Raw genomic sequence first — 14,730 nt, forward strand, 5'->3', positions numbered from 1 at the left:
CTGCCTCAGCCTCCTAAGTACCTGGGATTATAGGTGTGGGCCTCTGCATTTGGCTATGCTTTTTTTTTTAAAGCATTCCTATTTTAAAGATAGGGCTTTCTTTTTTTATTTTGAGGAGAATAAAACCAAATAAAATTAAACAGAACAGAGTCAGTCAAAACAAAACAATGAACATGGTACATGACTTCAGAACAAGATAAAAGGAAATCAATAATGGCTACCATAATGTCTCTTTTTATCTTCAAAATAACTGCCCGTACCATCAGGTATAATAAAATCAAACAAAATAGTACAAAATAAAACTAATAAAAACAAAACAATGGAAGAAATACAGGACTTCAAAACAAGATAATCGTAAAACAATAGTGGTTACCATGATGACTCTTGTTATCTTCAAAGTAGTTGTCTATACTATTAGGCACAACACAATTAAACAAAAGCAAATAGAATAAAACCAGTCAAAACAAACAGTGAGAGCAATACAGGAGTTCAAAACAAGATAATAGGGAATCAATAATGGCTGCATAATATATTTTATTATCTTTGAAATAGCTGTCCATGCCATCAAATATAATAAACTTAGACAAACCAAAACAGAATAAAATCACACTAAATAGAACAATGAAATAAACATGGATTTCCAATCACAATAATAGATTAACAAAGGCCTCTGCCTTCCCTTTCTAAGCACTTCCTCCCTCTTTTGCTTTCACAATATGTATTGTGCATTTTGGATCCCACTAACTCCTTTAGATTTTATACTAGGTAGACAACACAATATCCACCCATGTGATGCTGAACCCTTTCATCTATAAGCATGATCTCAGGTTGTATCCATTTACCTACAAGAGCTTCAAGTTTATCTTTCTTTATAGCTGAGCAGCTTCCCATTATATAAAATGCCAAGTCTTTCTTTTTCCATTCTGCAGCTGATGGGCAAGCTACCCCCACTTCTTTCTGGCTCCCTGTCACTTAGAGCATTGCTCTCTCTCCTTTGACTTTCAGTCTAGAACCCCTTTTTTAGTTAAATGTGTTTCTTCTATAAAGCATATTGATGGGCCCTGTCTCCTGATCCACTTTACCAGTGTTTCTTTTTATTGGTGAATTGAGGCTCTCTATATTAATGGCTATAGGCGACATGCACTGTCTTTCTCTGCTATGCTATTTTCCTGCCGTGGTTGCCTACTTTTCTCCTCCATTCAATTGTCTGCCCCACTCAGTGATTCAGCTTTGCCATTGTTCCTAGAACAGTGGTCTTTTTTTAAAATCTCTTTCTAGAATGTCCTTCAGTAATCTTTGTAAGGTTGGTTTGGTGGTCATGAATTCCTTCTGCTGTTCTTTGTCATGGAAGTATCTTGTTTCTCCATTGATTTTGAAAGATAGTTTTGCAGGATACATCAATCTGGGTTGGAAGCTATTTTCTTTCAGGACTTGAAATACTTCACTTCAAGCTCTTCTTGATTGGATGGTTTGTATAGAGAAGTGTGTTGTGATTCTGATGGGTTTTCCTTTATAGGCGATCTGTTTCTTTGCTCTAACAGCTTTTAATATTCTGTTCTTACATTGAATTCCTAGGATCTTTATTGTATGTCTGAGTGTAGACTTATTTTGGGTATGGCTAGCTGGAGTTCTATTTGCCTCACTTACCTGAATGATGCTTCCTTTTCCCATGCTTGGGAAGTTTTCTTATACTATTTTTTATTCAAATTTTATTTAAAGAAAGACTAAACAAAACAGAAAATGGGTAGAAATGATCATACATTCAGAGAAAAAATAAACAGCAAGAAATCACTAGTTGATATTTACATACTGTCCTTTTACAAATAGTTGTTCAAGATTCAAAAGTGGAACATATAAAGTGGGAATTCAAACAGCGAGACTGTAAACAGTTCTGTTCAACTATCCAACAAAAACTTAGTAACATGGTTATTAATCCTATACACTTAAACATGCATGAGTTATCCATATCTTAACTTATGTTGAGATTAAACAAACTAAAGCAGGCTAAAATCATTCTGAACAAAAATAATAATATTGCTGGATTTCACATCATGACACTCCAGGATAAGCACTGGGTACTATAGTGTCTTTTTTAAAAATTTTATTTAAAGAAAGTCTAAACAAAATAGAAAATGGGTAGAAATAATACATACTTTCAAAGACAAAAATAAACAGTAAGAAATCACTAGTTGATGATTACAGATTGTCCTCTTACAAATAGTTATTCAAGATACTAAAGTGGAGCATATAAAGTGGGGATTCAAACAGTGAGACTGCAACCAGTTCTGCTCAACTACCCAGCAAAAACTTAGAAATATGGTTATCAATCCTATACACTTAAGCATACATGCACTTATCCATATCTTCAATTATGTTGAGACTGAACAAGCCCAAGCAGCTAATATCACTCTGAACAAAAAATAATACTATTGCTGGGTGTCACATTATGACACTCCAGGATCAGCACTGGGTACTTTAGTGTCTCTTTTTCTTCCAAGTATCTGTTCATTTCATCATGTGTCATAAGATCAGTTCTCAGAAAATGTTTATAGATTCTACACACACATGAGTCTCAACATGCATTTCTATCCTTTCTATGTTAGAGGGAGAAACAAAACAAAGCAAGACAAAACAAAACATATTCTTGTAAACACATGAAATGAAAAAGATATAAGACCGTTGTACAAGGAGTTCTATCATAATTCCTGTGTTGTCTCTTGTTACCTTCAATAGAATTTCTATATCATCAGACATAGTATAATTGAATATATCAGTACATAACAATATTAATAAAAACACAACTTTGTATATAGTATAAAACTTCAAAAACAGGCAGTAATCAAACCAGAATGTGAATCATAGTGAGTCTTGTCATCTTCAGTGTAGTTGCCTATACTCTCAGACTTGATACTATCAGTCATATCAGTTTTGAATAAAATCTATTGATACCAAGCAGCAATCAAACAAACAGATTTAACTAAGATCAGTCATGATAAAACAGTATAAGTCATACAGGGCTCCAGATTAAGATAATAGGAAATTAAAGATGATTACTGTGCTATATCCTGATGTTTTTGGGATAGCTGTCTGTGCCCTCAAATCTAATGCAAGTAGACAAACTGGGACAGAATAAAATCTATCTAAGCAGAGTGGTGTGAGTAATGTGGGTTTTAAATCCTGGTACAACATTAACAATATCTTCTGCCATCTTTTTTAAGACTCTCTCTCCCCTTTCACTTCCCCAGGGTACACTGCACATCTTTGGGTCTCACTGAGACCCTTGGTTTTAAGTTGGGAGGGGGGGACAACCTGCTATTTACCTAAGTGGTTCTGAACCTTCTCTCTCCTGGACTTGATCTTAATTGTATTCCTTTACCTAATAAAGCCTGTCTTTCCAACCTATCCACAAATACTGGTCTAGCTGCCCCTATTACTCTCTGGTTCTCTGTCATGTAGAACATTGTTTTCTCATATTTGATTTTCAGCCCACGTACTCTTTTTCATGTTAATTATATTTCCTATAAATAGCATCTCGGTGGACCCTGCCTCTTGATCTACTCCACTTGTGATTCTTTTTTTGTAATTTAGTGTATTAAGGCCATCTATATTAGAGATTATAACCAGCCTTCTTGCGTCATTTCTGTTATGCTCTTTTTTTTTTGCCACCAGTTGTCTGCTTATCTTCTTCATTCTGTTTTCTGCTCCATTCACTGAGGTCTCTCTGCCACTGTTTCTGGAATCCTAGTACTTTTCTCTTTCTCTAGAATGCCCTGAAGAATTCTCTGTAGAGTTGGATTGGTGGTTGTGAATTTCCCAAGTTCCTCTTTGTCTTGGAAGCATTTTGTTTCTCCATTAATTTCTAAAGACAGTTTATCAGGGTATATCAATCTGGGTTGAAGGTTATTTTCTTTCAGGGCTTGCAATATTTTGCTCCAGGCTCTTCTTGACTTGATGGTTTGTGTTGAGAACTCTGCCATTATTCTGATGGGCCTTCCTTTAGAGGTGATCTGTTTGTTGTCTCTAGCAGCTTTTAATATTCTGTTCTTATATTGAATTTCTGGGATCTTGATTATTATATACCTGGATATGGGTCTGTTTTGGTTGTAAGTGGCTGGAGCTCTATATGCCTCACACATCTGAATATCTTTTCCTTTTCCTATGTTTGGGAAGTTTTCCTTAATTATTTCTGTGAATAACCTTTGTAATTCCTTTGTTTGTACCCCTGCTTCTTCATTCACATTCTTTAGTCTCAAGTTGTAGATCCTCTTGTCATCTTCTAGCCTTTATATTGTTACTGCTTGTTTACTTGTTATTTTTAAAAAGTTTTTCCTTTCATAATCCCACATTGAAAAACTGTCCTCCAGTTTGGATAATCTATTCTGAGTTTCTTTCAAGCAGATTTGCCATCTTTCCATAGAGTTTTAAATTTCCTGGTAATCTCTTTGAATCTGCTTCATGCATTCTATATTTTCTTTATATTCTTCATCAAATGGTTCTCTCCTTTGTTTGAGTTCCTCCATTCTTTCATCTGTCTCTTCTTGAGGGGTGTTTAGCATCTCTTTTATTAATCTTCTTATATCTTGCTTTACTTAGCTAAATATTTCACTTTTGAACTCATCTATGATGTCCCGAAGATATCTCTTTATGTCCACTGGTGCCGTGTCTGATATTGCATGTTTGCTATTCTCATTCTCCTTTGTATTTACCTGTCCTGGGTCAATGTTCTCAGGGTTGGGACCTGGGGATTTTTTGTTGTTGCTTCCTCTTCCCATCTTTTTTGTTTCTTCCAGGAGACCCCAGTTTCTTTCTTTGTTGATTACAATTCTTCTGAAGCACGCTGGCTAGGTGACCCTTCCCACTACAGTGTGCAAGTGAGTTGCAAACAGGGGCAGCATATGCGGGCCCCTCCCCTCTGGATCAGTCAAGCTGCTGAGGCCTGCACTGTATTACTGTGCACCACCTCCCCTCTGGGTCAGTCAAACTTCTGAGGCCTTCACTGCATTAGTATGCATCACCACTGCAGGGAATTGATTTCAGATAACCTATTGGGTCTCAGCTAGGTTGTGTGATGCAGGCCTAGCTCACTCCACCAATCTTGTTTGGGAAGGGAACAACTGACTGAAGTCACTGCTGCCTCTTGTACCTGCCAGTCCTGCCCAGTCCCAGAGTGACTTCCGCCAGAGCCCCCCTTTCTATGGAATGGCTCCACTCACATCACTCACCACAGGTTGATGCAGGCTCCCCGCCAGCTCAGCTCTCCATTCAGCTAGCTGACCCCCAACCTCAGTGTGGCTGCACTTCCAGTGAGTCAAAGTGGTGGGACCTCGGACAGCTCAGCAAGTTGCCCGCTGTGGTGAGAGCACTGAATCTTTAGCTGTTCCAATAATAGCACCGGGACTGTATGTTTGATTGGTTTTTCTCACCTTAGTTTCTTCTTGATGAGAGAATTCATCTCCCTCTGTTCAGAGGTCCCCATGCTCTATTATGTTGAATTCTAAGTTGACTATCTCAGGGAGCCTCTGTAGCCAGCTGTTATCTATCTGCCATCTTTGCTCAAATCTCTGATACTATTTCTGTAAGTAGACTTTTAATGCCATTTGTGTTGACCCTTACTTTTTCACTCACACCTATTATTCTTAAATTATGTTTCTTTGGGTTGTCTTGCAGCCTTTGAATTGTTACTTTCTGGTTCCTTATTATTTTTAAGAGATCTTTCTTTTCATGATCGCAAGCTGCAAACCTATCTTCAGTTTCTTTCAAGCAGTTTTGCCAAATTTCAATGGAGTTTTTAGTTTTCTGGATATCTCTTTGAATCTGTTTTATGTATTCTAAATCTTTTTAATATTGTTCATTCAAGATTTCCCTCATTTTCCTATGCTCCTCTATTTTTTCCTGTGTCTTCTTTAGAGGTGCTTAGCAATTCTTTTATTATGTTTTTCATTTCTTCTTTTACCTGAGATAGTATTTCTGTTCTAACTTCTTTTATAGCCTCATGAAGTTGTTTCTTTACTTCAGTTGTCATCACCTCAGAAATTTCAGATGTGTAATCCCAATCTCTTCCATGTTTACATCTCCTTGACTTGCTCTGCTTGGATTGGAGGCCAGAGACTGCCCTTTGCTTCCTCGTCTTGATGTATTCCTGGGTTCTTCTGGACAAGTGGGTTGTAGGGTCCCAGGCACTTCCTGCGTTGGCTACAATTTCTTTAAAGTGAGACTGTTTGATTCTTCTAGCCAATGCTGGCTACAGGTATCTGATAGTGGCCATTGGGTATGGTGGTGCAGGGCTGTCTGCTGCTTTTCCTATCCTGTACTGGCTCCCTGATGGCTGCTGGAGTGCGTGCAGGGGCTGGGTTGGTTGTCGCTTCTGGACTGAATTGGTCACTGGCAGGAAGTCCCTACAATGACTGTTAGAGTGCACACAGGGGTAGAGCTGGCCATCACCTGTGGACCTGGGCTGGTCACCAGTGAGGATCTTCCACTGCAGCCCCTGGAGTGTGAGACAGGGCTTTCTTGAGCAGCATAGGATGTAATCCTCACCAGTCTTCAGCAGAGCCCAGAACAACCCATCTGCTTTTTGTCCTGGAGAAAGCTTTTTGTCCTGCAGAACAGGACCCTGTTCTGGCTGTCTAGCCCCATGTGCAAGTACCAATCCAGCCAGGCATTGAGTAGACTCGCCATGCCCAGCTGACCTCTTCCCTCCTCTCCAGCAGCATGTACACAGAAGGCAAGGAGGCAGGGAGGCAGGTGAACCAGGCAGCATCTGATCTTCCTAAAGTATGCCACAAGCCTGTTACAAAGTTAGCATGACACAAGAATACTTGGGCAAGTTCACTTTGGATTTCTTCCACAATTTCCACTGTGCTGTTCAAACAATTTTAAATTATCTCCTTCTGAACATGTTTTTACTATGAGTGTTTGTATAAAAACATTCCAATCAGATATGTCTCCTTATCTATAGTTCTACCATTTATTCATTTTAATCACTTTGATCTTGGTGGTCAGCCCAAGATTTCAAACCTATTAAGGCCCCACCTGGTTATATTCTGTGCCAAGAACCAAGATAGAATAAATAAGGAAGGATCTCCATGGGTTCAGAGGACACGTATTTTAAACAAGGAGACAGACCAGATTTGTTCACATTCAACAGTTTCATAATTCTAAAGTTTTGAGTTCTAAAGAGTTTAAAACTTATAGTGTTGAAAAATAACAAGAAAGTATAAGATAAAAGCCTCTTGCTACCATCTCTCTGCCTTTTGTGATCATTTTCCAACCCTCCACAACCAAAAGCAAGACAAATTCTTTATTTTTAAAGACCTCTGTGAAGTGTTTGGTAAACTAAAAAACCATGAATATTGTAATTCTATCTAAGATCTCAGTTTCTTGTTTATAATATGGGATATTCAGATCACAGTGCTGGTGTGTGATAGCATTTGCTGATTTATGTAAACACTGGGAAGGGCTATGAGAACAACATCACTACATTTTTAGAAAGCTTAATTTCTTCTATTCTAATTTTTGAGACATATATTTTAATTTGTAGTGTCCACACTCTCTTTTTTAAAACCAGAGCAGCAGAATATGATGTTTTGTTATTGCTTTGATTTGTTTACTGTTTTTCAGTATCTTGCTGGCAACTCAATGTCAGCCCACCAATCAATTGGTTCCCACTGACTTGGCTTCATGGTCCAGGCAAATAAATTTTAAAATAGCATAGCTGACATTGAGTTTACTAATATTTGAGTCTACTACTCTTGTTTCCAAGAAACTTGCACATTATCTCTTGCAGCAATCAATGGAAATGTTACAGCTATAATCTCCCAGCCCTTCTCTAGTGCCACTCTCCATTCCAGGCCCTGAAACCTCAGGCACCAGATAAGCTGACCCCTCCTTCCTGCAAAGTCTTTCATCTTCCAGGCCAGGCTCTGCCTTGCTTCCAACTCAAGTAAAGACCTGTCTTCACCCTATTTGTCCCACCCTATTCTGGGAAGTATACTCTAAATGATTATAGGATGATAACATTAATGAGAAAAATGAGGCTAACTTGTAACAGCTAATGTGGGTTGTATTAAATTTACATTTCTCTTTTTCTCAACGCTTTTCTCTACACAAGGCTCTAACCCTAAACTCCAAAAAGTTACCACAACAGAACAGTTAGGACTCAAAGTATCCTTGGAAAACAAACAATTTTCCCAAGAGCTGGCCATTATGGTTCAAATGATGCTACAAACCTGTAATGCCTGTACTTTGGGAAGCTGAGGCAAGAGGATTACATGTTTAAGTCCAGCCTGAGACATTTAGCAAATTAGCAAGATCTCCCCTCAAAACAAAAATCATTTTTTTAATAGCTGTGAAATTTAACTCAGTGCAAAGGTTTTGGGCTCAATCTTGAGTACTCAGGGTAAAAATTGCTCAGGGAAGAGTAACAGCAAGTTCCCTGTCACTGGCCTTTTCCTGCTGGAATGGTGGACATTGGCTTTATAGTTTTCTTATCATAGGTCAACAGAACTTCTGGTAATTGCATGCACCAACATAACCCCTGCTGTGTGGTTTCAGAATCTTATCATGTGACGTTTAACTCTTGGGCAGAGGGCCTTCTCAGAAACTGGCTACCTTCAGTAAGAGTTTCCTAGAAATAGCCTGTGCCCAGAATTGATCAAACTCTTCTGAGCTAGACCATTTATAAGGTAGGTCCTTGGCTAGATTGCAGGAGTTACCTCCACTTTGTAGACCAAAATCTACCCACAGGTAGAATAAGACCCCAATCACATGATTTTAGAGCAGGCCTGTGCACTTATCTCAAAGCATAGTCTCCACTACCGTGAACATCTTAGTACACACTGCCTGTTTTTTTATACATTGCTCTCCTAAAAGTGAATTTTATTTTTGTTGCTTCAATTTGAGATAAAATATAACCTTGTGTAGACTGTATAATATTAACCAGAGGAATGATCTTTAGAAATCAACATTAATGATTTTAAAAGTACATCTTTAAAAGGAAAGCCCTCCAGAATGTTGTTGATTCTTTCATCTGCCATCACCTTGCATCCTACCTTGGCAGAAAGAGAAACAAATAGAAAACCTCCTTTTCTCAGTTATGATAATGCTGAACCTTCCTTGACCATTTTAGTAGGAAACTGGAAATTTGATTATTTTGAAAAAAATAAAAGTAGGGGATGATCTTCCTGGTGCATACACATTCCTAGTGAAGCCTCTAGATGATTTTCAGGAGATGAGGCCCTGCAATAGCTACAGACAACTAAAGATGCTGCTCACATCTCCTAACTTTGGGCCCTGTTGGTGTGTGCTCAGCAAGGGGTTCTGTGAGTGCAGTGACCCACTTCATCAGTGTCAAAGTCTAAGAAGAGCTGTGAAACTTCACACATCATAGCAGAGGATCAGATACTGATGGGGTCTTCTGGTGGAGCACAGAGCAGAACTTGATGACCCCCAACAAGTTGCCAAGCGCTAGGTTTCCTTGTTCTGAGAGCAAGAGATAAGTAGAAGCATGCGAGGAGGATTTCCAAAAGCAGATTTATCCATAAGGAAAAGCAAAGGGGTGGGTGAGTGGTGGAGTGTTGGAAATAGTGAGGGAGATGGGGCTCCACTTTCAGCTCCTGGAACCTGGGAAAGGGGCATGGACTTCGTTTCCCAGACAAGCCACGCCCTCTACCATTTCCTGTTGGCACACACCCTGACCCCTCCCTTGCCAGACTGGCACCTACCTGTTCTTCAGAACAGGACCATGTGTCACCCATTTGAGAAGTTCTAGCTACACCTCTTCCTTCCCATTCATGGTGCCCTGTCTAGCCATTCTGAGCACCTGGAACATGATGCAACATTAGCAGTAGTTTGTTGGTCCTGACACTGAGTGGCCCTGGATCAATCTGCTGCCAGTTTAAAGTCATCATTCAAGTCACAGTCTGGCGAACCGGCATCAGGGAAAGAGTGATGCTAGTAAATTCTGAAGGTTGGCTTGGTGTGTACTATGCTCCAGCGTAAAGAACTACAGAGGGATTAGATGGAAGCTTTGCTGGCTGAAGTGGTTCCAGAGAAGATCATTATCTTTGGACTTAGACATATGGATTCTCTAAGTCTTACTGAAAGCTGCCAAACTCTACAGCTGCTATGGGATTTAGAGGCCTCTCTAGAAGTGCCTTGATTTTTCCATATAAAAAAACAGCCATTCGGTTTCTCAGAGATGTCACAGAATTGCCAAATATCATTAAAATCTACAACTTTTATTTAGCACTCTCACCCATGGGTATATGCTCATAAAAGTAAACATATATTCTGGTAACAAGGCCCAACGTAACAGGTATTTTATTGTAGCAATGTACTGAAAACAAAGAAAATGCCCTGGAACAAGAGCTGGGCACCTGCCTTCTGACATGGCCACATGGAGGGAAAAGTACTGTTTTCTCTGTGAAATGGATAAGAAAGGTTTGTCTAAAGTGTTGCCAAGTGACAATAACCTCTGAAGTTCCATCGCTTACCTCCCTTACTTACTCTGTAAAGTAAGGCATGGCTCTTGGTCTTCCTCAGCTCCTTCCTGAGCAAAGGTCTAAAGTCATTAGAGGGGCTGAGGATGTTTGGGTCAACACAGGGAAGGCCTTAGACCTCATCAGAGTGAGAAAACATGCCTGGTAGGATCCTAAACAGGGTGTGGGAGGACATCTACATTTAGGGAAACCTAGCTGGACAGAAAAAGTAAAAACATAACAGAGACCTGGGGGAGGGTGACAAATGCTTGTGCGAATGCCTCCTATGGGGTATCTGATACTGATGGAAAGGAGTCCTGCAAGATGAAAAGTCTGGTAGGGTCTCGGGGTCCTAGCGAGGTGGAGAGCATGCTCAAGCAGGGTTTTCCTGTGGGGCAAGAAACCTGGGGAGGGTTTTAAGAAGGCTAAGCTCAGAGGACAGCCAGAATGGGTGCTGGAGCCCAACTGAGAGTAAGTGATGGAGATTCGGAGGTACAGCTCATGGGATCTCAGATAAGGGCAGGAGGCACCCACACAGAAAAGAAGTGGAGATGCAGGGGATATTGCTTATATACCAAGGAGTTCATCAGATGAGCAGGTAGGTGAAGGGTAATAGGGTCCAGGTTCCTCACTGTTAGGATGGGAAGTACATGTAAGAGAAATGCAAAAAGTAGTGTAGACGTTGTGATGGTAAGCAGATGCTCCAGTGTGTTCCACATGTGTGTATGTTTTTAAGTATGTATATGTGACTGTGTGTGTGTGTGTGTGTGTGTGTGTGTGTGTGTTCCTTCACTCTGTTTACCCAGAGGGCCCAAGAGTAACAACTCACCAGAAGCAATGAGGGCATTGTCTGAGTGATTTTCCTCATCAGTGGGGCAAAATACTCAACATTCACAGCTTAAAGAAGAAGAGATTTAATGTTGGCTCATAGTTTTTAGAGGTTTTAGACCAAGGCTGGCTGGCTCCAAGGTAGAAACTGCATAGTGGAAGGGACCAGGTGGTGGAGAGCTGCTCATGTCACAGGAGCCAGGAAGCAAAGAGAAGGTGTGGAATACACCCTTCCAGGTCATAGCCAAACTGACGCACTTTCCCCTTCCAATGAGGCCCCATCTCCTGATAGCTTGTTTGACTGTGGTTTCTTCAGATTAATTCACTGACGAGCATAGTGCCCCATAATCTAATCACTTTCTAAAAACTCCACCTCTGAATACATGAGACTTTGGGAGGACATTCTTTTCTTTTCTTTTTTTTTTCTTTTTCCTTTTTATCGGTACCGGGGTTCGAACCTACGACTGCCTGCTTGCAACACAGGCGCTTATGCCACTGAGCTAAATCCCCAGCCCCTGGGAGGACATTCTTGATCTAAACCATAGCAGGAATCTGGTCCCCAGATCTTCTCTTGTAAATATTATTTTCCACTAAAGAACACCAGGCTCCTCAGAGAAATGGCTGATTCCAGGGCTGGGATACAGAAAGCACAAATCAGCATGTTAGAAAGCTTTGTAATCCTACAAGGAAATACCTGAAGTATCTACCTTTATAAAGAGAAAAGATTTATCTACCTCATAGTTTTGAAGGTTACAGGAAATGACATCACTCAGTTCTGGCAAAAGTCCCCCATTGTGATCACTTCATGGCTGGGACACATTTGTATGGAATAGTGTCAGTTATCAAACAGCAGGAAGTCACAGAGAAAAGAGTGTGGGAGAGACAGACAGACAGACAGACACAGGCAGCAATTGCATAATCCTTTCGGAAAGCCTCCTCAATGACTAATGACCTCCCACTTGGCCCTACCTCAGAATGTTCTCCCACCTTCCAATTACACCAACCTGGAGACCAAACTCTCAATTACAGTAAGTCCTTGGGGGGCACCATTAAACCATTCCTGAACCATAGCAAAGACTGTTGTTTCAAAAAACAAAGTTGGGCTAGGAGTGTAGCTCAGTGGAAAGGTATGTGCTTAGCATTCAACTCCACCACCCCAACAAATTAAATAAAAAGGCAAGAAAATGTTCAGATAATGATAGGGATGTAGCAAAAGAACACAGATGTACAATACTTCGAGAATCAAAATAAATGAGAGAAACAGATAGTTCAATATGGAAGAAAATCATCCATTAAGTACAGAAAAAATTATGAGTTCAAAATGATATTAATAAATGAGTAAATTAAAAGTTCAATAAAGATCAGGATATTTGTATAGTAGCAAAATTTTCCCCTCAAACTATTTATTATTTACAAAGAAGGAAAAAGCAATCATGCAATCAACAAAAAAGCTGAAAGGCATCACCTTAGTTAAACAATCAAAGCAAATATCAGTAACTGAAGGAAAGTTTGTAGCAACAACAAGATTCAGTGACAAGAACCGGCATCATTTCTGTAACATTTTTTCTCCAGATACCAACCTATTTGTAGGAAATAAATACAAGAGTATTTAAGGGTAATATGGAGTCGAGTCAGCCCCTTAGTCTCAATATGAACAAGCATTTACTTTTTTAAAAGATTTGGGCATTTGGTACTTACAACTCTTCTCTAAAGTTTGAAGTTGTTTCCAAAATATATAAAAGGTGATATAAACCAAGATGTAAAAAATAAGGTAAAACTGTGATGACCTATAAAGAAGAATAAACTTGAGACATTTCTAGGTAACTGGATGCATCTTGAGACCTTACTCTTAAGTGAAATAAATCAGTCACACATGTTTAAATATTGTATTCTCTGATGTGAGAAACCAAAAGGATAATAAAGACCAAAATGTCTAATAGATATTGAAGAGTAGAAAGAAAATGTTCCAATGGGCAGGGGCACATGAAAAGAGGAAGGGAAAAGGAAAGAGGGGAAAAGCAAAAACAGAGAATGGACGGAAAAAATGGAAACAAGCTTTTGTAAACAAGGAGGGAAAGAGGGTTTGAAGACAGGAGAGAGGAATGGGGGAAAAAAGAAGAATTGAGCTATATTATGTACAGGTAAAAATTCCCTATGATGAATGTGCTCATTTTGTATGTTTAAAATGTACAACAAAATTGATTTTTAAAAAACCTGCCTTCACAGGTATGTACATGTACACATGATCAAAAATTATAGCAAATGTTTAAATTTAAAAATGTATTACAGTAAGACATTTCCACTTATCCCCTTCAAAATACTCCCCCTTTTTTCAAACACATTCATCCCATCCTTCTTGCCACTTTTTGAAACAGTTCTGAAAGTCTGTTTTCTGTGTCTTTGTTTTTTGTTTTTTGAGACATGGTGTCACTGTGCAGTTCAGGCTGACCTTGAGCTCACTATGTAGCTCAGGGTGGTCTAGAACTCACAGCAATCCTCTTGCTTCAGTCTCTCAAGTGCTGTGATTACAGACATGCACCACCAACGCCCAGGCTGAGTCTTTCGTTGAGCTGCCTCTAGGTCCTGAATCAGTTCAGAACATTTACCTTTCATGGTTGCTTTGACTTTGGGAAAGAGCCAGAAGTTGTGCAGTGTTAGATTTGGTTGAATAAGGTAGATGAGAATACACCCTAATGTTTTAATGAGCCTGCTTTTCCATTGAATAGCACTCAGCAGCAGCAATCAACATACTTTTAAAATTTACTTATTTATTTTTTAGTATATGTTTACATTCCTTGTGGGGAACTGATACACAAGCATAATACATCTGAATTCATATTTCTGTTCCGGTTCCTTTCCGTTCCCTTCTTACCTCCTCCATCTATTTCTTGATCCCTTCTTTTTTTTTTTTTATCACAGCTTGTAAAGAAGGACTTAGAGAACTGCTTCAGAAAGTGGTAAGAACAATGGACAAATGTATTTGAAGTGAGAGGAATTATTTTGAGGGAGACTATTGGCACTATGACTTTTAATGTAATAAAGCTTTTTTAAGATTTAAACATTCACTGTGTATTTGATCATTCTTCACATGTACATGTCTGAACTTGATGGCATGTTTGTATACAAGAATGAAGACCTCGACGTGACATGTTGATAACGTGGGCTGCCCTGGATGCAGAGAGCAGGAAAGGGAGAGGACGGAGTCCCACATAAGGACTGTAAGAAAATGGCTACATTAAAAATGAAGCTTGTAATGCCAATAATGATGATCGCACATTCATGTGAAGCTTCATATGTGTCTTAGTCTGTCTGAGTTACCACAGCACAACAGACCAGACTGAGCAATTAAAACAGCATTTGTTTTTGTGTAGTTCTGGGGCCTGAAAATCTGAGTTTAAAGCCAGAATCAGTTTCTCCTTATGTA

Source organism: Cavia porcellus, unplaced genomic scaffold (genome assembly GCF_034190915.1).
Source record: "Cavia porcellus strain 051 isolate PalLab524CR breed Dunkin Hartley unplaced genomic scaffold, mCavPor4.1 scaffold_22, whole genome shotgun sequence".
NCBI lineage: Eukaryota > Metazoa > Chordata > Mammalia > Rodentia > Caviidae > Cavia > Cavia porcellus.